Source organism: Triturus cristatus, chromosome 10, assembly GCF_964204655.1.
Source record: "Triturus cristatus chromosome 10, aTriCri1.1, whole genome shotgun sequence".
Classification (NCBI taxonomy): domain Eukaryota; kingdom Metazoa; phylum Chordata; class Amphibia; order Caudata; family Salamandridae; genus Triturus; species Triturus cristatus.
This window is the reverse complement of record NC_140593.1, coordinates 267,073,386-267,100,048: the sequence shown is the minus strand read 5'-3', so window position 1 is coordinate 267,100,048 and position 26,663 is coordinate 267,073,386.

Here is a 26,663-nt window from a genome sequence, read left to right as displayed (position 1 = left end):
TCTGCGACAAGCTCAGCTCCTACTTCCATCTGAAGATCAAGGTCCTCTACGACAACTTCAGTGAACAGACGCTGGACACCACCCCCCCGCCGACAAGCCTACCATCATGACCTGGAATCCCGCCACCGCAGAACACATCACCGCAACCATGAAGAAAACCTACTAAGGAGCCCCAATGGACCCCTGCCCACTGCACATATTCCACAGGGCAGCCACTGTCATCGCACCCGAACTAGGATGGACCATCAACGCCTCCATCTTGTCCGGCATCTTCCCAGACAACTGGAAGCGGGCGGAGGTTAAACCCCTCTTCAAGAAGCCAACGACTGACCCAACAGACCTGAAAAACTACCGGCACATCTCTTTCCTCCCCTTCGCGGCCAAAGTCACAGAGAGACTCGTAAATGCCCAACTGACCACCTTCATTGAAGAGAACTCCATCCTGGACCCCTCCCAGTCTGGATTCTGCAACAATCACAACACCAAGACCGCCCTCCTCACCACTACCACGACATCCGCATGCTACTCGACCAGGGACCCAGGGACACACTGCGGCCCTCATCCTTCTAGACCTCTCCGCAGCCTTCCACACCATTTCACATCGCACGCTCGCAGCCAGACTTCACGACACAGGGATACAAGGAGCTGTCCTCGACAGGATCCAATGCTTTCTCTCCGTCCGAACCCAGAGGATCAGACTCCCTCCCACCGATATCAACTGCGGGGTACCCCAAGGATCATCGCTCAGCCCCACGCTCTTCAACATCTACATGGCCCCCCTCACCACATGGCCCCCCTCGCCGCCATCATCAGACAGCATGGGCTCATTATTGTATACTACGCTGACGACACCCAGCTCATCCTCTCACTCACAAGAAATCCCAAAGACACCAGACTCTGTTTCAAGGAAGGAATGAAGAACGTGGCAGCCTGGATGAAAGACAACTGTCTGATGCTCAACTCAGAGAAGACCGAGGTCCTCATCCTCGGACCCTGCACCTCCGCCTGGGACAAAACCTGGTGGCCCTCCGCCCTTGGGAATCCACCCACCCCTACAGACCACGCACGAAACCTCAGCATCATCCTCAACTCCTCCCTCATGAACCGCCAGATCAACGCCGTCGCCTCCACCAGTTTGAACTGCCTGTTCATCCTCCACAAGACCTTCAAATGGATCCCCCCCAACTGCAGAAGGACCGTCACCCAGGCGCTCATAACCAGCAGACTGGACTACGGCAACGCCATATACGCCGGAATCAACAGAACCCTTCTACACAAACTCCAAACAATCCAGAACGCCTCAGCCAGACTCATCCTCAGGACACAGCATCACAAACACATGACCCGACACCTACGAGACCTTTACTGGCTCCCCATCGAGAAGAGGATCACCTTCAAACTCCTCTGCCACGCCTACAAATCTCTCAACAACATTGGACCCAAATACCTCAACGAGAGAGTATCCTTCCACGTACCCAAGAGGAACCTCTGCTCTGCCGACCTCACCCTGGCAGAGGTCCTCGCATCCCCAGAAACAGAACAGGCGGGAGAGCCTTCTCTTACATCGCAGCCAAGACCTGGAACATGCTCCCTGTGAACATCAGACGCTCCCGACCCTGCACACATTCAGGAAGGACCTCAAGACCTGGCTCTTCGACCGATCCAGAGCTGCTACCCCCCCCAGCGCCTTGAGACCCTCACAGGTGAGTAGCACGCTCTATAAACCCCTGATTGATTGATTGATTGAGACCTCAGACACCACCACTTCAGTACACTTCTGGACTTGTGGATAAGCTGCCAGGAAGAAGGACTGCTGTGCTGCTAAAGGACAGCCACCCTTGTGGACTGCACTCTCCTGGACTCCTGCTTTGCTGTGCTGACCTGCTGCCTTGCTGCCCTCTTGCCTGGGTGAGAAAGATTGGACCTGCATCAGTTGAACCCAAAACCCAGAGTGACTCCAAGGGCACCTTGGTTGGCCTCCTGATCTGACACCTCAGGGACATAACAGGCTTCCAACAACTTTGCATGTGCACCAGGACTCTGTCATCTGTGAGGGTACCCTGCAACGTGGTGCCACCCCAGTCCTGGACACTTGGAAGTGGGCCTAAGGTTCTGTGCCAGCCCCGGTAGATCCAGCGAAACTGATTCATTGTTGCAGCTTTGTGGGTTGGACCTGTCACAAAGACTTATATTGTCTCCACAGTCCGCATCACCTTCAGAACCTCTATTGTGAAACCCATCCTCGTTGCACGGCGTCGCATCTCTCGTTAATGGCATCCTCAACAATGACACTAGACTCTGCATCGCAGCCTAGCAGCTCTTCAGAACCAACGCACTGCCCTGATTGCATAGTGCATCCCTTACACTGAACTTTGCACCGCAAGCCCCGTCGATGGAATCCTTGACGTTGACGCAGTAGGACCTTGTACTGCAGCCTTGTCTTATCCCAAAACTAACGCATTGCCTCAGCTGTGCTATGCACCTTTGACGAGGACCGACGTAATGCTCCACAAACCAGGATTGAAGGTACTGTTTTTCAGCTGGCCTAACTAGGTCTCTGTAGCTGACCTGTGCTCCATCGTGGTCGAACTGAACTTGGGACCTTGTCCCGGTTCAGCGTGACCCGATATCCACAGTTGCCGCTGCTGGAGCAGGATTTTCTGATGAAAATCTATTGGGTTTTTAAGCTCTGGTTTGTCTATTTGTCATAATTAAATTACTAATTAATAATTACTAATTATTTGTTTCGTGTATATGTTTAAACTTACCAACGTACTAATGAGAAGAAAACCGACACGAGGGAATGCTTTCGTATTGCTATTTAATAAATGTGCATGTTTTATTAAATAAACGTTGCTGAGTGCTGTTTATTTTAAAGCACGAAACGCTTTTTGAATTAATGCTTTTTTGTGTTGCAAAAGCTAGATAATTACATACAGGGTATTAGTGGGGTTAACACTGTTTAATCATTATGCTGTGGTAACGTTGTTTTTGTCTCTTTTAATTAGGATGGTCCATTTTGGCCTAACCTAAAATGTCCGCCGTTTGCAGCCTGGCCTCGAGTGAAAGATTTGTGATGAGAGGGCCTTGCTGAATATGGTTGAATCATCTGACCACAGTCTTCGCTTGGTTAAAACTTTCCGTGAGGACAGGAGCAGTGCTGGGCAAGTCTCCAAGAACCAAGAAATGTTTGAGTAACCTTGGAGGACAAAGGAGCCATAAAGAATGAACTGAATGGACTCTGAAGTCATCGTGTTAGCACTGAGGAAATGTGGATGTTAAAGGATGCAATTTTTTAGTTCCTGTTCTGTCTTTTTATTTTTGTGATTTTTTCCTGAGCGGAGATTTTCCAAATGTAGCGATGCTACATCCTTTCTTGCTCGCTCTGCTCAGCGGTTCGGCGGACGTGTAGAACATTTAATGTTTCTTTAATATTGCAAGTTTCATTATAAATATTGTTAGCCTAGAGAGGGTGGGAGGCCACTTTGCCATTTCTTCCCAAACCTGCGTTGGTGAGGATCGATGCTGTGAGGACGGTGACTCGGGAGACTTCTACTGAGAGACTTGTCCTGATGACCCATTCTGACATTTAGCTAGAATAGGTAATTATGAGAAAATGATTTTTCCTGATTAATTTCTTTGACTAATTTTAGATAAAGAATCATAATTTTAAATACGGTGTTGGTGATTATTTCTTGACGATTATTGAGTACTCTATTTGATTATTGATGTATAGATTGTATAGATTATGACAATTACAATAACTAGGTCTCATCGACCTCAGTGTAGATGTGGGGTGTTTAGGAGTTTTCTTTCCACAGGTTCAGTGCTGGTGGAGTATTTGAGTGTATGTTAGTGAAATGGGCCCTAGTGTATGGTGAGTGTATGTGCGTGTAACTGTGAAATTACTCTATCCGTGGAAGTAGGGAGATTTTGTACACCCCAATCTGCATCAAGTTCCTGGTAGCAGAGTGAGGATGGTTATTGATGATTGTCTTGATCTGATTAGATTGCTTGTACATTAGCTTATTGATTATTGATTATTGATTGATGTTGGTATATGTACTAATACTATATGTTGGAGTCGTCATGTTGAGTTATATGTAGTGCTTCTGGAACTTGGGAGCTAGTAGCAGTTCCGTAGTAGGGCAGAGGGAAGTATATGCTGCTCTCGGGAAAAACGGGATTGTTGGTCCTGTATGTATGCAGGGAAAAGAAAACGTGTGACAATTGAAGTTGCGCGTCACATTGTCTGGATTCGGAATCAGTGACATTGTCGTATGTTACAATTAGAAATATTTCTGGTATATAAGGAGTGCGTATGGTAGTGAAGGTTATCTGTGAAACTCTGGTCTTAAGTCCCAGGGATCCGTAAGGTTCGCCGTTAAAGCTTATCGCGGGAGAAGTAATAGGTATTCTCTGAGCTTGTTTGAGAAACTGGGTAGAGGTAAGCTGCTTGGTTAATGTGTGTTATAATTCTGTAGTAGAGCAGATTGTTCGCTGTTCTCGGGAAAAGCAGGATTCTGTGTGTATGTACTATATTTTCTTGTATGAATGTGCGTGAATGCTCATATATTTAGTTGATTGTAAGACTCTTTGGACAAGTCCTAGAGGAAACAATTAATGAATGTATGTTAGAAGGGCAGAGTAGAGGGATGTGCTACTGTGTCAACGGGATTCTTGTGAAATAGATTTTCTTTACTATTCTGTGGTTAGCGAAGCAGACAATGGAGATGTTTATATGATGTAACTAATAGATTTTGTAGAAATTTGACACGGAGTCTACTGAGAAATTTTGTAAAGGAGGGGTAGACGAGTGACAAGAGACAGGAGACAGAAGCGACTGCAGCGACTGCTGACGCCAAACAGACCGCGCTCTGATTGGATATTGGATATTAGATCAGAATAGTGCTCGCGCTGAGATTGGTGCGTTGGTGTGAGTCGCGCAAGGATTGGTAGAGCTATCCTAGTGACGTAAACGCTCCAGGATTGGTGCGTTAGTGTGAGTCGCGCTGTTATTGGTTAAAAAAATCATATTGTGCAGTTGTATTACGGAAGGGATTAGAAAGTTTTGGTAAGCGTTAAAATGTATTACCAAGAAGAGAAAAAGAAAAAATCTTTGTTCAGAAAGATTAAAAATTGGTTCGACAAGGATAAAGATGTTAAAACGAGAGAGGGTGAATTGTTACCTCCATCGAAAACGCCTGCATCCTTCATGGCTGCGAGATATGGATATCATACCTGTATATGGTTGGAAAATTGGGTTAGGTATACCAAGGAAGATGGAGTTTTAGCATTTCCAGAACATGGTTCATTTAATCTGGCCGTGTTGAAAAATTTACGGGAAAAGATGTTATGTCTTGACCCAAGACCAAGGCCGACACAGTTCGAGGCTTTAGTGGAATGGGAAGAGGAAGTGCATGAGCGAGAGAAACAGAGGTCTGGAGGCAACTATAGGTATATGTTCGGGAGGAGACATGGTCGTGAAACTCATCATGATCGAATGACGAGATGGCGAGATGCTAGTATGTCAGAGGGATTATATCCTATGAGAACAGTTGAAGAAGGAACAGAAAGGGTTCCTGAGGCAGAAGTGAGAAGATATGGAGTTAATGAATATGAGGATGAGGTCTTGAATGACATGATTTACAAAAGACCACCTCCATATAGACCGGAACCAGAAGAGAGTACACCAGTTGTTTCTCCGATAAGAGATACAGTGCGTATCATTGAGACAGAAAATGTGACACCTGAGTTAAGAAGTGGTAATCCTTTCAGGGAAAGAGAAAATAGAAGCAGTGGCGAAAATACGAGAGAATTAGCCAGAACTACATCAGAGTTGACTGAAAAGATTAAAGAACTGACAAAGAATCTAGACGCTGTTACGGTACCCGTAACCATAGGTCCGGTTATGCCTGTTTTTGATAAGCAGAGGACGGGTGAGAATGGTTTGGTGATTCCATATGTTGGGAATAGATTGACAAGTTTGGCTGGTCCTTCAGGAGATTCAGGAAAAAGGGCAGGAAAATCCAGACATGACACATGTAGTGAAGGATTGGAGGTACAGTCTAATTCAGGACTGGATGCTGGTGAAGCTAGTTGTTCAGGGATGCCAATTTTAGAACCGCAAAAGAAAGTGGTTCCAGTGAGAAAATCTACTGAAATAACAGCTGAAGATTTGAATGAATGGATGAAAGTTCTTCAAAAGAGGGATAAAGATTCACAAGCAATTGATGTTGCTAGGTTACGTGTAGAATTAGAAGAGCTTGTTGCAGGGACAGTTCCAACAGAAATTCTAAAAAATCATCATGATGGTGAATTATTGTTTATGTGTAAAAATATCACCTGGATAGCGAGAAATACACATGACTATGGAGTTGACATTGATAAAGTGAAAGTTTTGCAGAAGTCTTACAGGATGGATTTCACAGATAAAGATATTGAAAATTTGAATGGTACTGGTAGAACAGGACAGATTAAAGAGATGATCGCTTTATTGCGAAAATGGGGTGATGTTGAGAAGTGGAAGGATAGGTGGTACAAAAAGAGAGAAGAATCAGGGGATAGGATTTATTCAGCATTTCCTGTGAGAGAAAAGGAGAAACCAGTGGATACTTATCCTATGAGAGAAATACCTGGAGGAGGATATGTACATGTTCCATGGACCAGACAGGATATTTTATCATTTATGAATGATTTTCCTCGATTGAGAGAAAAGCCCGTCGAGTGGTATAGGCAGGTAGACAGGTTTGTGAAATTGTCAAAAGTGCTGTGGATTGACCTGAATAGTCTGTTTGATATAATTGTTCCAGCAGACTTGTGGGCTGAGTGTAAAATAGTTGTGAGTTGGCCTACTGAGGAATATCCAAGAGATCAGAGAACAGGAGCACCAGATCCAGAAGTAATGAGAAAATATGAGCAGGTGATCGTATACCTGAAAAATAAAGTACCTCCAAAAGAGACAGACTGGGTTAAAATAGATCGAACACATCAGGAAGCAAAAGAATCAGTTCATGCTTTTTACGAGAGGCTGATACTGGCATTTAAACAATTCAGTGGAGATGAACACCTGGGTGACAAGGATTTGAGTCATTTTGTATACAGATTTGTATATGGCCTGAGACCTGAGATTAGTGAAAGAATTCGTGAGCATACTGTGGATTGGCAGAGTAAGAAAATAGATGAGATTCTGAGACATGCAAAATACTTCAGAGATGAGATTGAAGCAAAACAGAGAAAGCTGAAAGAGAAAGCAATGTGGGCACAAGTGAAAGTTGCAGAAAGACAGGAAGCACAGTTGGTGGAACAGGCGAATAATGCAGGAAATAATGCAGGGAATAGGCCCAGATATGCGGGGAAAGGAAAGGGGAATCTTGAAGAAGCTAAAAAAAAGTTCCCATGTCACAACTGTGGCCAACTGGGACATTGGAGATCTGAGTGTACCAATCCACCATTAGTGAATAATGAGGGAAAATCCTTAAATCAACAGGTGCAGAACGAGGGGAATAATCAACAGCAGCAACAACAGAAAGTTGTGAGACAACAGAGTCAAGAGCCAAAACCGCCCTTGCCGCAGAATAGAGGATCACAAAAGTATAATCCGGATTCGGGATTCTACAATGATGAGCAGGTAAACAAACCAAGGCGTTCTAACCAGGTACAACAGTACTTGTTAAAGAATGAAGGGAGTGAGTCTGAGGGTGATTATTGACGGTGCCGAAGAGAGGAGGAAGAGTGCATACTTGGTGCAACTCTAGAAATAGACCAGGCAGGACCATTTGTGGATGGAAAAATAAATGAAGAAGGTGTTACTTTTTTAGTAGACACAGGTGCGACAAGATCAACTGTCAGGTCAACAGATATTAGAAATCTTCCTCTCTCGGATGAAGCAATCCAAGTAGTTGGTGGAGCCAATACACAAATAAGGACACGTCTTACTGAACCAGTAAGAGTACAAATAGGGAAATTTTCAGACATGCACAGATTTATCGTCAGTGAACCTGTTAGGTAGGAATCTACTTTGTAAAATGAATTGTACAATTTTTTGTACACCGGATGGAATAGCTTTTGAAACACCAGATGAGGATGTTTTGTACCGAATGACTCTAGAAAATAGAGAGAGTGAGTTAATTAGTGCATATGCTGTGTTTGATCCAGAGGATTTGCCTCAAGAACTGAGAGACACAGTGAAAAGGACAGTTTGGGATTTTACTGGAGAGGATGTGGGATTGATGAATAATGTAGATCCTGTGAAAATTTCAGTAAAAGAGGGAATTACTTATCCTAACATTCCTCAGTACAAAATGACAACAGAAATAATTGAGGGAATAACTCCTATAATTGAGAAAATGATTCAGCAGGGAGTTCTGAGAGAACTACTGAGTAGTCCGTGTAATTCACCGATAATGGGGCTAAAGAAGCCTAATGGGAAGTTCAGGATTGTACAGGATTTGAGAAAAGTTAATCAAATTGTGGTGGCATGTTGTCCTATTGTGCCAAATCCATCAGTGATTTTGTATCAGATTCCACATGATGCTGAGTGGTATACAGTGATTGATTTGTGTCATGCTTTCTTTTCAATTCTATTGCATCATGATAGCCAGCCGATTTTTGCATTTAGATTTGGCAAGCGTATTTTAGCATGGTGTCGTATCCCACAGGGGTATACAGAGAGTCCTTCAATATTCAATCAGTTATTGAAAAAGTCATTGGAGAGTTTGATCATGCCTGAAAACTCAGTACTAGTGCAGTATATTGATGACCTACTTGTGGCATCAAAGACACGTGAAGCTTGTGAAGTAGATACTATAGCTTTACTGAATCATCTGGCAGATGGAGGGTTAAAAGTATCTCCAGCCAAATTGCAATTCTGCAAGAAAGAAGTGCATTATCTTGGGCACAATATTGAGAAAGGTCTGAGAAAAGTGACTGATGACAGGATCAAAATTATCAGGGAAATGAAGGCCCCAAAGACCCAGAGAGAGGTGAGAATGTTCCTGGGAATGGTGGGTTATTGTCGTCAGTGGATAATTAATTTTTCGCTGATAGCAAAGCCACTGATTAAGCTGACAAAAAGTGAGATGACAGACCCATTGGAACTAGATGGAGAACAAATGGCAGCATTTGAAGAGTTAAAAAGCAGAATGTGTGAAGCCCCTGCTTTGGGTATGCCAGATTATGAAAAAGAATTTGAATTGTACTGTAGTGAGAGAAATGGATGTGCACTTTCAGTGTTAATTCAGAAGCATGGATTACTGAGAAGGCCTATTGCGTACTTCTCATCGACACTTGACCCTGTAGCTGTGGGTTTACCAGGTTGTCTGAAATCTGTGGCTGCAACATGCAGAAGCCTAGAACAGAGTGAGGGAATCATAATGGGATATCCTGTAAGGGTATTCGTACCTCATAATGTGGCAATTCTTTTGACAAGAAGCAGAACTCAGTACATGTCACATAGTCGGTTGACTACATATGAGAAAGTCATTCTGGGAGCATCAAATGTGACACTTGAGAGATGTGTGAATGTGAATCCAGCGACACTGTTGCCGGATATTGAAAATGTGGGTGTGAAAACAGAAGATGATCACAATTGTTTGGATGTGCTTGATTACTGTACAAAACCGAGACCAGACATAAGGGATCTTCCCTTGCATGAGAGTGATCATGTGTTGTTTGTGGATGGATCATGCCTGAGGAATGATGAGGGTGTGCTATGTGCAGCATATGCAGTGTGTAAGGTTTCAGAAGTAATGGAAGCATCATCATTGAAAGGAGTGAAATCTGCGCAAGTTGCTGAATTAATGGCATTGACAAAAGCTTGTGAAATTGGGAAAGATTTGAGAACGACTGTGATGACTGATAGTCAGTATGGATTTGGAGTTGTGCATGACTTTGGCCAACTTTGGCTACAAAGAGGTTTCTTGACGTCGAGTGGGACTCCAATAAAGAATGCTGAAGTGATTGGGAAATTACTTGAGGCGATACAGCTGCCTAAAGAATTAGCAGTTGTAAAATGTGCTGCTCATGGACAAGGAGATGATTTTGTGACAGTGGGCAACCGTTATGCAAATGATATTGCTCAAAATTGCGCCAAGAATAACCAGTCCATTAATCGGGAACGAGAAGGTGAAATGTCTTTTTGTTCTGTGATGTTTACTAATGTCTTAGAGACGTGGGATGAAGTGAAACAGTTGCAGGATGAGGCAGAGGAGGAAGAAAAGAAAGATTGGATTAAGGCAGGTTGTGCCCCAAGAGAGACAGACCATGTTTGGGTCTATAGAGATGGCAGACCAGTAATGCCGAACTCCATGCTGTCAGCAATGGCAAGGATGTATCATGGCCAGGGACATTTGGGAAGGGATTCGATGATTAGGTCTTTTAAGCAAACCTGGTACAATGCAAAGTTCAAGACAATTGCGGAAAGTATCTGTCAAAGATGTTTGATTTGCCAGCAATTTAACACTGGGAAAAAGACAGTGGTGAGTCTGGGAACAATAGGCAGAGAAGGAGGTCCTTTTACAAGAATGCAGATTGATTTCATTGAAATGCCCCAAGTGAACAGACTGAGGTATGTACTAGTGGTAGTCTGTTTGTTTTCAAGATGGGTTGAGGCCTATCCGACTAGGAGAAATGATGGAGTAACAGTGGCAAAGTTACTGTTAAGAGAGTTGATTCCTAGGTACGGATTTCCGGTAACGATTGAGTCTGATAGAGGTGGACACTTCTATAATGAACTCATGAGTTTGATTTGTGAAGCATTGAGCATACAGCAGAAGCTACATTGTGCATACAGACCAGAGGCTTCTGGTGTTGTTGAGCAGATAAATGGCACAATCAAGAACAGGATTGGTAAGATGTGTTTAGCCACTGGTATGAAATGGCCGGATGTCTTGCCTCTAGTGCTAATGACTATTAGGTCTACTCCAGATAGAACTACTGGTTTAAGTCCGCATGAAATCATAATGGGACGTGCAATGCGACATGCATATGTACCTGTCAATAAGTTGATGACAATAACTGATGACATGATTTTGGATTACTGTAAAGGCCTGGCTGACACAGTTCATTCTGTGTTTCACCAGATTGGAGAAGAAGCTACCACACTTGAGAAGAAGCAAGCTCATGATCTGAGTCCAGGAGACTGGGTGAGGATTAAAGTTCACAGAAGAAGAAATTGCTTGGTTCCGAGGTGGGGAAGACCAAGACAAGTCATTCTAACTACGACGACAGCAGTGAAGTGTGCTGGTGTGAAAAACTGGGTACATGCGACTCATACTCTGAGAGTTCCAAACCCAAAGGATGGGACTGGTAGAGAGTATTTTGAAGAGTCAGATTCCAGTGATGATGAAGACCCAGAACCAGTGAGAAAAAATCAAAGTTCAGGAAAAGAAGCAGTAAAGGCTTCAAGAGAACCATTGAGAATCTCAGAAAGGAGATCAGATTCTGAAAGAGAGCCTGAAGTTCCAAAAAGCAGTGGAGGAAAAAGAAAAGAAAAGAGCAGTTCCACAGAAATTACTCCTGAATCAGAAGAGGAGGAGATTGAAGAACCACTTGAGATTATATCTGAAGAAGTAGGGTCAGAAGAAGATAGAGAGGGACAGATTGCGGAAGACCCCCGAGGAGGTGTAGGGAATATTCTTGACAAGTTAGGTGAAGGGACAAGTAGACAGCAAGAAGATTGCGTGTCGGAGACCCGAGGAGGGAAAGAAGTAGGGAAGTCTCAAATAGTGGTGAAAAAGACTGTGGAGCGAAAGAAAACTGCTGAAGAACAAGAGGCATTTGAAACAGAATCGGATGAAAGTGAGAATGGAAAATCAGAGGGTCGAGTTCTGAGAAAGAGAACTTGGATTGGAGAAAGAAATAATACAGAAACAAGACCGAAAAAGGTCGTAAGAGGAGATTTTTGGCCTAACAACAGAGTAAAGAGGCTGAGATACAGACTGATAAGAGGGAATACATCGAAAGCTGAACAAGTGAATGAAGTGTCGAGTCAAAACGAAGTAAAAAGGAAGGAGCAAAAGGAGTCAAGAGAACCTGAGGAAATAAAGAGAATTAGAAGACCCAACCAAAAGTACAGATCACCGGAATGGTCTTATGTGGCACTGTCTGAAGAAGGAGAAGAAGAAACAGTGAATCGAGACAATCCGGAGGGGATCTTGAGAAAAGTGGTTGAGGAAAAGGAAGAATCTGTTGGAATCTTAAAAGTTATCCTGACTGACATTGGAGAAGAGTCAGATGCACAGGATGTTGTTGATGATCTGATACAATTTGATGTTGCTGAAGAAGAAGGAGTGAAAAGTGATGAATATCCAAATTGAGTGAACTGAAGAAATCACTTGGAAAAAGTGAAAAGGAGAAAGTCTGAAATTCAGCTGTCTGAAGTAATCCAAAGTTCGAGAAATTTCAGTAGTGGAGTAGTAGAGGCTAAGTCAAAAGACAAGGTCAAAGTAGTAAAATGGCTAACATAGAGAATAATCAAAGTAGATGTGCCTTCTTAAGAAGATGGTGTAGAATGTGCTGCTGCTGTACTGGATTATTAATGTTACTATGGGGTATTTTAGCTTTATTAGTTACATTTAGAGTTTCAATAGGTACATTTGAAATACATACTGAGAATAAGACAAATGCAGAGAAGAATTCGCAAAAAGTAGTTCCAACTAGAATTAGTAATACTTACATGCATAAAGATAGGTCAATTAATGATTTTTCTAGTAATGTTTTTTCAAAGTTGTTATACGAATATGTGAAAACAATGGAAGTTAGGGATTGCTACGTTTGTATGCAATTACCTGCATCCGTTTCAGAGGGTGTTACTTATCACCATTTACCAGCTACGTATGGAATTTCTTGTAGTGTATTAAGTAGTGTTTTTTATCTGTTAGGGAAAATAGATTATAAGATGTCTAACAAAGATAGTATTTTTGGGCACTTGCCAGTGAACAAAGAGCTGAATCCAGCTAAAGAAGCTAACATTTTTGGTGAGATTTTTATTGAGAAAGAAGAATTAACATTAGATTACATTTTTAAGAATAATTTAACTTGTAGTTTGGAAGAAGAGGAGAAAGCTTTCCTAAACATGGTGGAGGAAAGGAGATTGAGTATGCATGAAAAGGTAGGGAAATATAAAGTGAGTGAGACAATTTGGGACATTGAGATGGGAAAAGAATTGAGAAATGGAGTTAGTCCAACTTTAGCTTTAGATGCACCACAGAAGGGTAAGCTGTGCATTACAAGAGGGAAATCTCAATTTGATACATATTTTGTTGGGACTAGTGAATGTCATGATACATACTTCATTGCAACAGGATGGGGTTTCAGAGGTGGAGAAGATACAATTTTTCCAGGAGTGTATTATGTTTGTGGGAACAAGGCTTATTACAAGTTGCCTGACCATTGGTATGGCACGTGTTATGTGGGCCTGGTTTTTCCAAAGATCTTTCATATAGATAGAATAGAAGATGTAGAACATATTAATTTACTAATGCGCTTCAAGAGGGAAACTTGGTCTGAAATAGTGGGTGACATTTTTGGAGCTTTAATTCCAGCAGTGGGAATTTCTTTAAATGCTTATGGGATTCGGAAACTGTCAACAGTGGTGGATCGCTTATCGACAAATACCGCTGGAGGGTTTCTTTTGGTGAATACGGAACTAATTGCTGTACGTGCCATGTCTATGCAAAATAGACTTGCTCTTGATATTCTATTGGCTAAGGAGGGTGGAGTTTGTGGAATGCTGAAAGTTCAACATTGTTGCACTTACATTCCAGACGAAAGCAAAGACCTGAAGGTCTATATCAAAAATATTGTTGCTTTATTGATATTGAGATTGGTGTGTTTGTGTTGTAAAAACAGGGGAGGGAAAAAGAAATTAATTAAAAGAAATAATGAAAAGAGAAATAAAAGGTTGAAAAGAGAACCACAAGAAATTGAATTAGAAGAATTAAGGGAGAGTGTCTATTTAGAAACAAGGAGGGATGATGAAAGAGTGTCTGGTGTGTAGTGTTGTGTAAGGAGGAAAAAGACATTTCCAATTTCTCCTAGAATGGGACTAAATTTCACTAATTTTTTTTTTGGGGTTATTTGGTGATAAAATCACCAAAGGGGGGATTGCTGGAGCAGGATTTTCTGATGAAAATCTATTGGGTTTTTAAGCTCTGGTTTGTCTATTTGTCATAATTAAATTACTAATTAATAATTACTAATTATTTGTTTCGTGTATATGTTTAAACTTACCAACGTACTAATGAGAAGAAAACCGACACGAGGGAATGCTTTCGTATTGCTATTTAATAAATGTGCATGTTTTATTAAATAAACGTTGCTGAGTGCTGTTTATTTTAAAGCACGAAACGCTTTTTGAATTAATGCTTTTTTGTGTTGCAAAAGCTAGATAATTACATACACATAAGGGTATTAGTGGGGTTAACACTGTTTAATCATTATGCTGTGGTAACGTTGTTTTTGTCTCTTTTAATTAAGATGGTCCATTTTGGCCTAACCTAAAATGTCCGCCGTTTGCTGCCTGGCCTCGAGTGAAAGATTTGTGATGAGAGGGCCTTGCTGAATATGGTTGAATCATCTGACCACAGTCTTCGCTTGGTTAAAACTTTCCGTGAGGACAGTAGCAGTGCTGGGCAAGTCTCCAAGAACCAAGAAATGTTTGAGTAACCTTGGAGGACAAAGGAGCCATAAAGAATGAACTGAATGGACTCTGAAGTCATCATGTTAGCACTGAGAAAATGTGGATGTTAAAGGATACAATTTTTTAGTTCCTGTTCTGTCTTTTTATTTTTGTGATTTTTTCCTGAGCGGAGATTTTCCAAATGTAGCGATGCTACATCCTTTCCTGCTCGCTCTGCTCAGCGGTTCGGCGGACGTGTAGAACATTTAATGTTTCTTTAATATTGCAAGTTTCATTATAAATATTGTTAGCCTAGAGAGGGTGGGAGGCCACTTTGCCATTTCTTCCCAAACCTGCGTTGGTGAGGATCGATGCTGTGAGGACGGTGACTCGGGAGACTTCTGCTGAGAGACTTGTCCTGATGACCCATTCTGACATTTAGCTAGAATAGGTAATTATGAGAAAATGATTTTTCCTGATTAATTTCTTTGACTAATTTTAGATAAAGAATCATAATTTTAAATACGGTGTTGGTGATTATTTCTTGACGATTATTGAGTACTCTATTTGATTATTGATGTATAGATTGTATAGATTATGACAATTACAATAACTAGGTCTTATCGACCTCAGTGTAGATGTGGGGTGTTTAGGAGTTTTCTTTCCACAGGTTCAGTGCTGGTGGAGTATTTGAGTGTATGTTAGTGAAATGGGCCCTAGTGTATGGTGAGTGTATGTGCGTGTAACTGTGAAATTACTCTATCCGTGGAAGTAGGGAGATTTTGTACACCCCAATCTGCATCACCGCTTGATACCTTTTGACACGATTTTCTCTAAAGGCTGTGAAATTCTACATCTCCAGTTCAATTAATTGAATTTTTATTGTTTTGGTCTTGTTTTATTTAATAAAATTCACTCTATTTTTCTGATCCTTTGTTAGTTTGTTTCACTGTTTTACTGATTGAAGTGTTGGACAAATACTTTACACCAGCAGCTACAATAATCACGAGAGTTATCTTGTCATTTTTATTATCGTCTGAAAATTGATGAGAACACAAAGAAATGCGTAACTTAGCAGCAGGTGCTTTTATCCCTGTAAGCTAATTCAAAATACCAGTCTCACTGCGCTAAAGCTGGCACTGAGAAGTGATCATACCAGTCTTCGATATTATCAGGTCTAGAATCAAACCACTGATATGGTTGCCAGTGGCTTGACAAATGGCCCACCGCCCCCGCGGTGCGGGAGGGCCCGAGCTTCAGTGGGGCCCCACATCAGAAGAGATAGGTGGTGGACCGGGGAGAGGGAGCCCCGTCATTGTACTTTGCAGGGGGGGCTCAAGTTTCGTTACGCCACTGGGTTGCCCTTGAGGTAGCGCAGGGCAAGGTCACCAGAAGAAAGAAAGGGGGATAACAGATGAACTGTGCAATCTTTGGAGTCACACCAATGGAGGTTAAATCGCCCAAAAATATGATACTGTCAACGAAGATAAGTTGGTTGATAATGTACTCCGCTCGTACGTGCATCTGTACATTTCAAATTGCCACAGAACAAAAGATGACTTTGAGCATGAGAGGGACAGCAAGTAGTTTTTTAATCTCTACAGTCATCCACTGATAGGAGGCATGATGTCGGGGGGAGGTATCCTACATTATACACATGTTCAATCAACATCTGCATATTAATTGCAGGACGACACCTGCAGTTTTCGATGCTGGTCGTGCTATTCTTCCAGCCTTGTTAGGCAGCCTCTGTTCATCCTAATGACCTTGGGAATCCACTAGAGTGGTAACAGAGCACAGATGTCAGGATTATGCACTGGCTCCTTTATGCAAGGGGGCACCAGTAAGGCACTGACTTTTGGGAATTCAATAAATGTGAGTTTTATCCGAAACTGGAGCAGGGCAGTTTTGCACTGACATTTGCCCTTCCGATATTGGCACTAAAGTGCTAAAGGTTTCCCAGACAGACTAATGCAATAGCAACATTTACACCAACACACCAAATTAGTTGATGCAAATGTCATTTTTGCAGAACTCAGGCAGTACAAATGCCGGTGCAGAATTGCACTTCATCCCAACAAACTCTGAAATCTCGCTCAGAGCTGACCAAAGAACTACAGAAAACTAAGAAATTGGAGCATTTGGAGTAGTCAGACCCTGATTCGCAGTTGGATGGGAACAGAAAATATTTGTATTTATTCTAAATAAGGAGAATCTACCCACAGAATCTCCTCCACCATGGGGCAAGTATGGCCAAGGGATTTCCAGACTTGGCACGACCACTGACAATCAGGGCCTCATTTATGAGGTTTTGTCGTAGGGAAGCGCAGCAGGCCTTCCTGCTGCGCTTCCCTACGTCAAAAGAAAAGCGCAGGAGTGGGCCTTATCTATAAGATACGGCGCATTCCTGTCCTTTACCCCTGGGCCGGCGCACAATGGGCTGCCCTGCGCCAACGCAGGCACCTTTGCACCATGGTGCAAGGTCCCTGCGTTGCGGGGATTTTTGTACAGGAAGGCATTTTCCTCTTTCTAAGTGTGCTGCAGAATGCAGCACACATAGAAAATGGAAAAACGAGGAGAAATAAAGATATTTCTCCACGTTACGCCTCCCTCACGACTCCTCGGGGGAGGCGTAAGCTTTTGGCACTGACTCAGTCAAAAGGCCATGGATGTTGCATGGAACGCCTACAGAAACACCCATTGCACGCCACTTTAACCCAGAGCACTGTGTTAAAGGGACTGATATTTATCAGACAGAATTAAGACAAAAAAAGTGGCTTACTGATGCCTAATAAATATCACGCAGGCTTCTGCGCCATGGAACGTCACAAAACGTCATAAATGAGGCCCTCAGTTTTTTCATCTACTATTCACCCTAAGTAGGGTCCAATTTTTCCTGTTACGGACAGTGTTTTAAAAAAAAATGTATTAAGGTTTCATAAGAAAATAACAAAGCTGCCATAGTACGGGGAGAGAGAGAGTGATTTCATCACCCCATAGGCGAACAGTACATTCCATAATGCATATATGACGTCAATAACAGATAACATATCAGCAGTAATCATTAAAGGATTAGGGAAAGAAGGAGGGGGAGAAGGGGAGAGAAGGGCGTGGGGAAGCAGGTGAGTCAAGCAGTAGCATCATTGGCGACAGCAGCAACCAGAGTCAGGAGAGCTGTTTGTAGAGGTAAGATGCACAAATACAGCGTGGTCAGACACACATTGGGGGCATTGATGAGAGCGCGCCGGGTCATAGCGGGCTACGGTCTTGGGGGTAATGTATGCCCTATGCAGGTACTTGTAATGCAGACGTTTGTGCCTGCTATTTGGGGATACTCGCTTAGTTTGTGATAGAGCGTCATGTATTTCTGAAATTTGTAGGGGTGCATCATAATCACTGTTAGTCCGCACCCACATATTTAGTGGAACCATATTAATGTGTGACTTAGAAATGTAATACTAAAAGCTGCTGATATTAGTGCAATTAGAAATGTAATCATGTCATTTATGAAGCTCAATGTAGTGGTCAATTGAAAATGTATTTTAGACAATGCATAATGATTGTTTTTCATGTAATGTGATGCATTGGGTTTAAACGTGCACCATATTAACGCCTGCACGTGTAGTTTGCTTATTCGTATATGTAGAATAATGAAATCCATGTTTATAGTGTGGAATTAGAAATGTGTGTTTAAATTGTGTAAGGCCTGATCGCATATACATTAAGAGAAAGGCCTGTTCGTTTCTTATGTTAGCTAAATATTGTAGGCCAAAAATGGTTTCCCTTGGTAAGGCTTTGGGTTTCAGAGATGTTAGAATGTCTCGGAGAAGTGAAGTTTCTCGTTCTCATGTTTCTGTTGTAGGTGCAAGGACACCTAGCTCGTTAGTGAAGCTAATCCTTTGTTTCAGGAGTTAGGATGGCATGAGAAGCCAACATGGGAGTATACTGGATGCAGGGATGATACTTTCGGCAGAGAAGGTGCCTGGGACCCAAGGATGAGTAAACCGTTGTTGGAAGGGAGACAAGTTTCATTGGAAAAATACTGGGAGAAGACCTGGCTGAAGAGGTGTGCCGGAGGGCGTATTCTACGTTTTTGGGATTTTGAATTAGGGACAGTGCCCCGTGGGTTGAGCAGTTGAGGTCTAAATGGGGAGCTACAACGAACATCTTAGAATGAGCTCTGACAAAGTGAATGTACTTCTAAGGAAGTCTTCACTTCTGACACCTTTTAACCTCTTGCCTGGGAAAATGCTAAATAGGGATGTCACCATAGAGATAGTGTAGGGATAGACTAATCGATTTCCTTTTTAGGTTAATAACTTCTAATATAGAGATTGGAGCCGTAATTGCTTGTCTAAGGATTTTAGAGCTGACTATTCTACTTATCCTGAGTCGGATGAGACTCCTGCATAGACTCTTTTTTGTACTAGTGCCCATTTATTTTCTTAACCTCGTGCTGACATGCTTGTATGTGCAATTATTTTTGGCTTTGTAATAAATCCCTAAATTTTGAGATTCGGAGTTAGTGGTCCTTTAGAGTCCAAATTCAATTTGTTTGGTCATGTACTAAATTTAATTTCCTCCCCTCTACACTGTCTAGCAGATAAAAAGATCCTGGCGACCTGAGAGGATTCTTTGTGATGGTAAGACAGATAAGAATCCGGCTTTATCATTTGTGTACAACAGTAGGCCCACGTTTCATCAGGGAAGGAATAACCGGGGTCGTGCTCCGATTCTGTGCGCGATGGGAGCATACGGGCTGGCTTAAGCTCAAGACAGGAGTGATAGAGGCGGGAACCTACTCTGGAGCTGTTAACATATGATATCACCAAGGTGAGAGGAGGAAACTCATCTGGATCTTTAGGGTAAGCGGGGAGCTTCTCACGTAAGGTGCTATGGAGGTGCATGAACTTATCAATTGAGGATGGGTCCCCTTCCAGCTCAAAAGCGGATTGCAGGTCGACCCTGCCATTTGTAAAGAAATCGCCCATACTATGCTTTTGGTGGGAAGAGAGGGCACGCTGAACCAATGTCTCCTGAGTCAAAGGGAGCCATGGGTTGTTTTTGAGGGGAATGAGAGGAGAGTATAAAAGGGTAGTACCCAAAAGTTTGCGAAGTTTAGACCAGGCCCAGCAGGTCATGGAGATAGTGTGAATGTTGAGGGGTTCACTGGGTGAGCCACAGGTCAAGACTTAAGCTGATGAGTGTCAAGGATATTTTGCAATGCGTGGTGCGAGTGGGGTTTAATGATGGTGGAGTGGCCTGTGGAGTCAATAGGGGGTGGAGAATGAAGTTGAAGTCACCCACGAATATTACAGGATCGGATGGAAGGTGGTCTAGTAGGCAGAAGAGATTGTGATAGAATTCAGATGAATCTATATTGGGTGTATATACGTTAAGGAAAAGGATTGTCATGCCTGCCTGAGAGGCCGTTGCAAATAAATATCTGCCATCCGTGTCCGCTACATGATGGTGATAGATGAATAGGAGATATTTGTAAATTAGGATGCAAACCCCCCTAGAGTAAGTGCTATACCTAGGATAAGCACGAGCATATGGAAATAGCATTGAACGATAAAAAGGTGCCTAGGCTGCAAAGCGCATGTATGCGGTGTAGCAATGCAAAACTAAACAAGCACAAAAATCCAACAAAACCCCCCCAGCCACATCTGAACCTTCACAGACTGGCACATAGCCATCAAAACAGTAAAATAACATAACATAAAAAAGTCGGTGTACACCTGTTAGAGCCACTCAGATTCTTTTAAAAACTAGAAAGGACGTCAATAAATGTAGTCCTTCTAAGGTTGCTGCAAAAACCAAAAACTAGGTTGAAAAGAACATATTGCAAGTTTAAACAGAATAGAAAGAATTCCAAGATGGCTGCCAAGGAGACACTTACTGTGCAGCATTCTAGTGTTGTAAAACTAGAGTCAGCAATAGAATGTCCAGCGAGCTCTCCCTTATAACTCAGCACTTCATCTGAGGATCAACTGAAGTAAGGAGCCTTTTTCCTTTTCAGCACGAAAGTTTTAGTCAGGGTAGGCATATTGTGTTATCGAAGTTTAGTTCCGTCATGGTTTCAGAGGCAATAGGTTAAAATTAGTGTCTCGTTAGGGAGCAAGAAAGCACAAACATCTCCACACTTGTATTAGGAGTAGCGTCTCTTTCTTGAGAGCAGCGTCTGTACTAGAATCAAACACTCGTATTTTTAAGAGTAGTGTCTCGTTAAGGAGCAGGTCAAAAGTAGTGCTAGTTTTTTCTCTCACGTTTCTGAGGAATAAAAGATTTGTTAGCATTCGCGCCAAGAATTTTCAATTCTATTAAGGACATGGAGGCGAGTATTATGCTTTCTCTTTCTTTACTGCATATCAACAGCACCCAATCAGAACATTTTACATTAGAGTGAAAAAGCTATTTTTCCCAGAATGCTTAATGTAACAACCACAACCATAGAGACTAGCCCTATAAATGACTCTCTCCACATGGACACTTCCTCTTTCTTTGCCCAATGAGCAATGTCCAGGATTTAACTGTCCATTTTTCGAGCAACACTTAGAACGTCGTAGACTGAACTGCAGACTCCAGTGATGAAGAACCGTAGCCCTATTACCGGAAATGTGCGGTCACCGGCTTCATCAATTTGGTGAAACACCAAGGAGCTGAGGAAAGACCGAAAGGCAGAACCAAATATTCCAGACGCCTGCCTCGCCATTGGAATTGGAGGAACCATCTGTGAAGAGGAAAAATTGGAACCGTCAGGTATGCGTTCTTGAGATCTAGACGGACCATCCAGTCCCCCTGTCTCAAACTGTCTGTCAGAAGATGGATCCCCTCCATCTTGAAATGTCTGTACATGACAATCGAATTGAAATCTTTCATGTTTAGAACTAGCCTGTAACCCCCGCCTCTCTTCTGGACTAAGAAGACGTTGCTGCAGAAGCTCATGGGCTTGTCGTCGCAACTGCGTGTTTCTCCAGCAAGTCTGCTATTACTTGATCTATAAAAAGCGCGTCTTGTTGAGAAAAAAATAGAGGGAGGGAAAAACACTTTGGCGAGGTGTTTGAAAGAAGTCTATGCGGAACCCTTGTACCGTCTTTAAGACCCAGGCGTCCTTAGTAATGACTGAACAATTGTTGAGGAAGTGACGAATGTGACCCCCTAGAGGACATAGACATAGAGGCATTGGTCTGACCTGCTGTAATCTGGGGCTGGAAGTTCCCCTTTTGGCCTCCCCGGTGGTATCAACGATGACTAAACCATCTTGTGGGGTAGAATGTGCTTCCTCTGGTGGAGCCCTGATAGTCACCTCTGCCCCTGCCATAACCTCATCTGGTTGCCATACCAGCTCTTGCCCTTCCTACAGGCTATGCCATACGTAGCATAAACAGAACTGAAGGGAGAGAGGGTGGTATCGCGATCATATACAAATCAGCTCACTCTTGTAGTCTGTCCCACCTAGATCTCCCCGACTGTGAGAGTTCACTTTTTAAAATCACATTGAGCGCAAACTTCACCTTCTCTGGCCTCATCATCTACGGACCTCCTGGCCTATCAAAAATCTTTGGAGAAGCCCTGATAAACACTGTCACAGCACTAGCTCTGCAGACCACCAATTTTAATATAATAGGAGATCTGAACCTCCACCTAGAGCTACAAGAATCCCCGGAGATTCTCAGATACTTAGGGGACCTGGGAGCTTGCCAGCTGACTCAATTGGCCCCTAGTGCTACGCACAGAGCGGGACATTTCCTTGACCCTATGTTTTCTAACCTAGAGTCACTGGAAGTTCTTTCACCGCTTCCTATGATCTGGACAGATCATTTCCTCATTCTAATGTGGCTAATGATAGCTGGCCCCAAGTCCCAGCCTAACCAGCATCCCTCACTAAAACGGCCCTGGCATAAATTGAATCAAGCTGACCTCCTTACAGCTTTGAGCGCAAAGCCTCTGGTAAAATCTAACAACATGGAAGAGGCTGACGTGCTCTTTCAAAGGTGGATAACCCAAGCCTTAGACACTTGCATTCCCCTCAAGCTCACTTACTCCAAAAGTACCCGGGCCAACGCCTGGTTTAATGAAGACCTAACCCTTGCCAGGAAAAACTGTAACATTTTGGAAAGATCTTGGAGGAGATCATGTGACCCTCAGGCCAAAGGACTATATAGAGCGGCTATTAACTCCTACCATAAGCTAGTGCGCAAAACCAGAGCAGCTCATTACTCTAGCTTGATCACCACAAGCACCAATCGTAGCAAAACTATATTCTCTCTACTGAAGGATTTGATCTCCTCCCCAGCGGAATCAGGCAATATTATTTCCTCCAACCAACCAACACTGTGATGAGCTGGCGACCTTCTTCCTGAAGAAGGTCGAAGATATCTACCAAAAGTTCGGTCATGGTACATGCACCAGTGTCTGTGGGAAGAATGTTCACGTAGGCCTTGAGACTGTCCTTCTCGCATCACTTCCCTCTATCCCCCTAAATGAGCTAGAAAGACTAATAGTCAAAATCAAATCAGGATCTCCAGACGACCCCCTTAAACCAGACGCTTTCAGGAAAATTCAACATGATCTTCTACCTGAATGTCTGGAGCTACTTATCTATCCCTTTCTACAGCGGTAATGCCTAAGTCATGGAAGCATGCTAAAGTAGTTCCTTTACTCAAAAAACCAACGCTTGACATCTCTAAACCAGAAAACTACTGCCCAATTTCACTGCTCCCTTTTCTTTCCAAAATCCTGGAAGCACAAGTGAACTCTACAGTAACGCACTTCTTAGAAACCAACCATATACTCGAGAATTCACAGAATGGTTTCCGACCACGGTACAGTACCGAGTCGGCTCTATTGGCTGTGGTAGAACAACTCAAATCCGCGCTAGATGCAGGCAGTACATCAGCACTGGTGCTGCTGGATCTAAGCACGGCATTTGACACAGTCTCCCACAAAATCCTGCTCTTCCGTTTGGAGGAGATAGGAATTGGAAACAAAGCTTTATTGTGGTTCTCCTCCTTCTTGGCCGACCGGATATTCCAAGTGACCGCTCCCCCTTTCTCCTCTCATGTCCACCCTCTCCGCTGTGGGGTTCCCCAGGGCTCTTCATTGAGCCCTACGCTCTTCAATATATATATGAGCCCTTTGGCACGGATGGCCAAAGCACGAGGAATCTCCCTGGTGTCATATGCCGATGACACCCAACTGGTGATGGCCTTGTCCAATAATCCCAATCAAGACAAAATAAAATTTAAAGAAGATTTCTCTGCTATCGCAGAATGGATGACAGCTAACTGTCTGCAATTGAACTCCACCAAATCGGAGATTCTCCTGGTTGGCAGAGAATCCCATCTCTGGACGAATTAATGGTGGCCTCTGGCACTTGGTGACCCCCCCTGACCCTAAACCCGTGGTGAAAAATTTGGACTTCATACTTGATAAAGATCTTAATCTTGAAATGCATGCCAAATCAGTGGCCGGGAAGTGTTTCGGACTACTGCGTGGCCTCAGACAAATTTTGGGTCTTTTTGATGCCCAAACACGCCAGTTGATTATTCAAGCCTCTATCCTGGCCCGCCTGGACTACTGCAATGTGCTTCTTCTCGGCTCTAATAAATCCGAGCTTAATAGATTGCAGCGGGTCCAGAACGTGGCATCACGTGCCATCTTGGCCCTCCCTAAATTCAGCCATGCCTCTAATCTCCTCCGTCGCCTACACTGGCTACCCATCGAACAGCGTGTTTGCTTTAAGACGCTTTGCATCACGCACAAGATACTGACAGGAATCACCCCAGACATTCTAGGCGATCTGTGCACTCTGTACACCCCATCGCGTGCACTGCGTTCGGCGAACCAGTGTCTTGCATGTATCCCTCGTATACGTAGAATTAGATCGGGTGGCCGCTCTTTCAGGCGTCTCGCCCCTGCTCTTTGGAATTCTCTTCCCACATTCGCAGTAACCCCGACCATCAGGCCTTCAGACGTCTTGTGAAGACCTGGCTCTTTTCTCAGGTCTAACCCCTGTCACCTGCCTAGTCTTGCTCCTGCGCTGGGATGCCTCTTTTCCGAGGCAGCCATGCGCTTTATAAGTATTTTAATCTAATCTAATCTAATCTCTGGGAGGGCCATGATGATATTGGTGGCCTGGCGAGCGGCCCCTGCCTCTCCCGGCCTGACCAAAAAGGCCAACCTGAAACACTCGCTTGATGTTTGATTGGGCCTTGTCCAGAGAGGTGAAGGTCCTGACGTATTTGCAGACAAACCTCTCTCCAAACAACAGTCCATCCACCAAGGGGCCTGGTTACGCAGATGCCAACTCAACCAGATTGCTGTCCATTCGCATTAGAAGGGATTTTCTGCGTTCAGTGGCAATGGCGCAGTTCACGTTTCCAAGGAAACAGATGGCACGCTGGGTTCATCCCGCCAAGATGTCTAGATCAATTGGAGCACCAGATTCTTTGGCCACCAAGGCCATTTCCAAATTTTAGCTAGGGGCCCAATCCAACAGTTTATCTTGGCAACCTCGCCAGGGACAGTCAGTACCCTTTTTTGGATCTTTAGCAATTTTTTTACAAAAGGCTAGCATATTGGGGTCTATCTCAGGCGTGTCCGCCACCTTATCCGGGATGTCCGGACGAGTGCACTCAGACCTCAACCTGTTCTGAACCTCTCTGTCAAAACTACGCCTAAGGTTTTGGTACAAATAGTCTGCCACCTTTGTGGGAGGAGCCCAATCTGAGGATCTCAGGTGGACAATAGCTTGGGGGTCAAAGTCAAAGGGAGTTGTGGCCTGGCAGAGCGATGAGGACTGAGAATCAGTAGGGGCCTTCTTAGCCTTCTTTTTCTTAGGGGAGGCAGTATGCCCTGTAGAATCCGTGTCGGGATCTGTGTCGGTGTCATAAGCCTTCTTAGAAGACAATGGAACTGGCTCCGTGGACCCAGAGTATTGATGGTCCGCCGAAGAGGGAGGGGGCAATTTAGTTAGGGCTTGTGCGTGTGGCCAGCTCGAAGCCTTGGCCTTAGGTGTAGCTGAACCCTCCGAGGTACCCGCAACTGGTCTTGCCGGCTCCTGAGAGGTCATGCCATGACGCTTCACAAAGTTTTCAAGCTGCGCAGTTATGGTCTTAAGGGCTGCTGCCAGCGCCTTGTTTACTGTCTGGGGAACGGCCACTTCCACCTCCTTATAGACGGACTGATGCATCTAGGGCATCAACCAGGCTGTCTTCCAAGGGAGGACCATGTTCCTCCTCATAGTATCCGTACTCGTCCCAGTCTTCCATCGCTAGCTGTTGTACTGTGAAATAGACACTTGAATGATAGGTCAAAATTCCAATGAAATCGGTCGAGGGGGAGCAAACCCTGAGTGCAAAAAGGTAAAAATTGTAGTACTGCTCAGCAAAGCTGTAGTCACAGTTATATCAGCCCACCAGAGGGCGTCAAAGAGCCAATATAATCAATAAGCCTGCACTCGGCTCGGGCCTTCCTTGCTGTGCAGCCCAGGACAGGCTTCAGGTACGGCAAGGGGAAGAACAACCTGTCCTCCGAATTGCGCTTGAAACTACGCGGGGAGCAAGGAGGAAACGAGATTGAGCATCGCGTAGCCCAAAAAGAACCCCAAACCAGCCCAATTGGGCTACGTGACATCTGGCTCTGCAATCAACTCGGGCACGTATCAGGGAAGGCACCGCGAACCGCTGAGTAGACCTGTGGCTAAGGGCCAAACACGCAGGGAAAATAAAGCACTCCGGTGGGGGCGAGATGCGAAGCAAGCTTAATCGTGCTCGCCACCACCTGACTACCAAACAGAGACTCGCCGGTAAGCGTTCTGCACGCTGCCACTCAACCGCGGCGCAGCTCACAGAATCACCTCAAATCAAGGTGCAATACATTGAATATCAATATCGTAATAAATATGTAGAACAATCATTAAATCGTAATAAATATGTAGAACAATCATTAAACAGGAGTCAAGGGAGAATAAAAATAGGAACACTTAACTCAGTTGCGAGTAGCAAAGAAAGAGGAAGTGTTCATGTGGAGAGAGTCA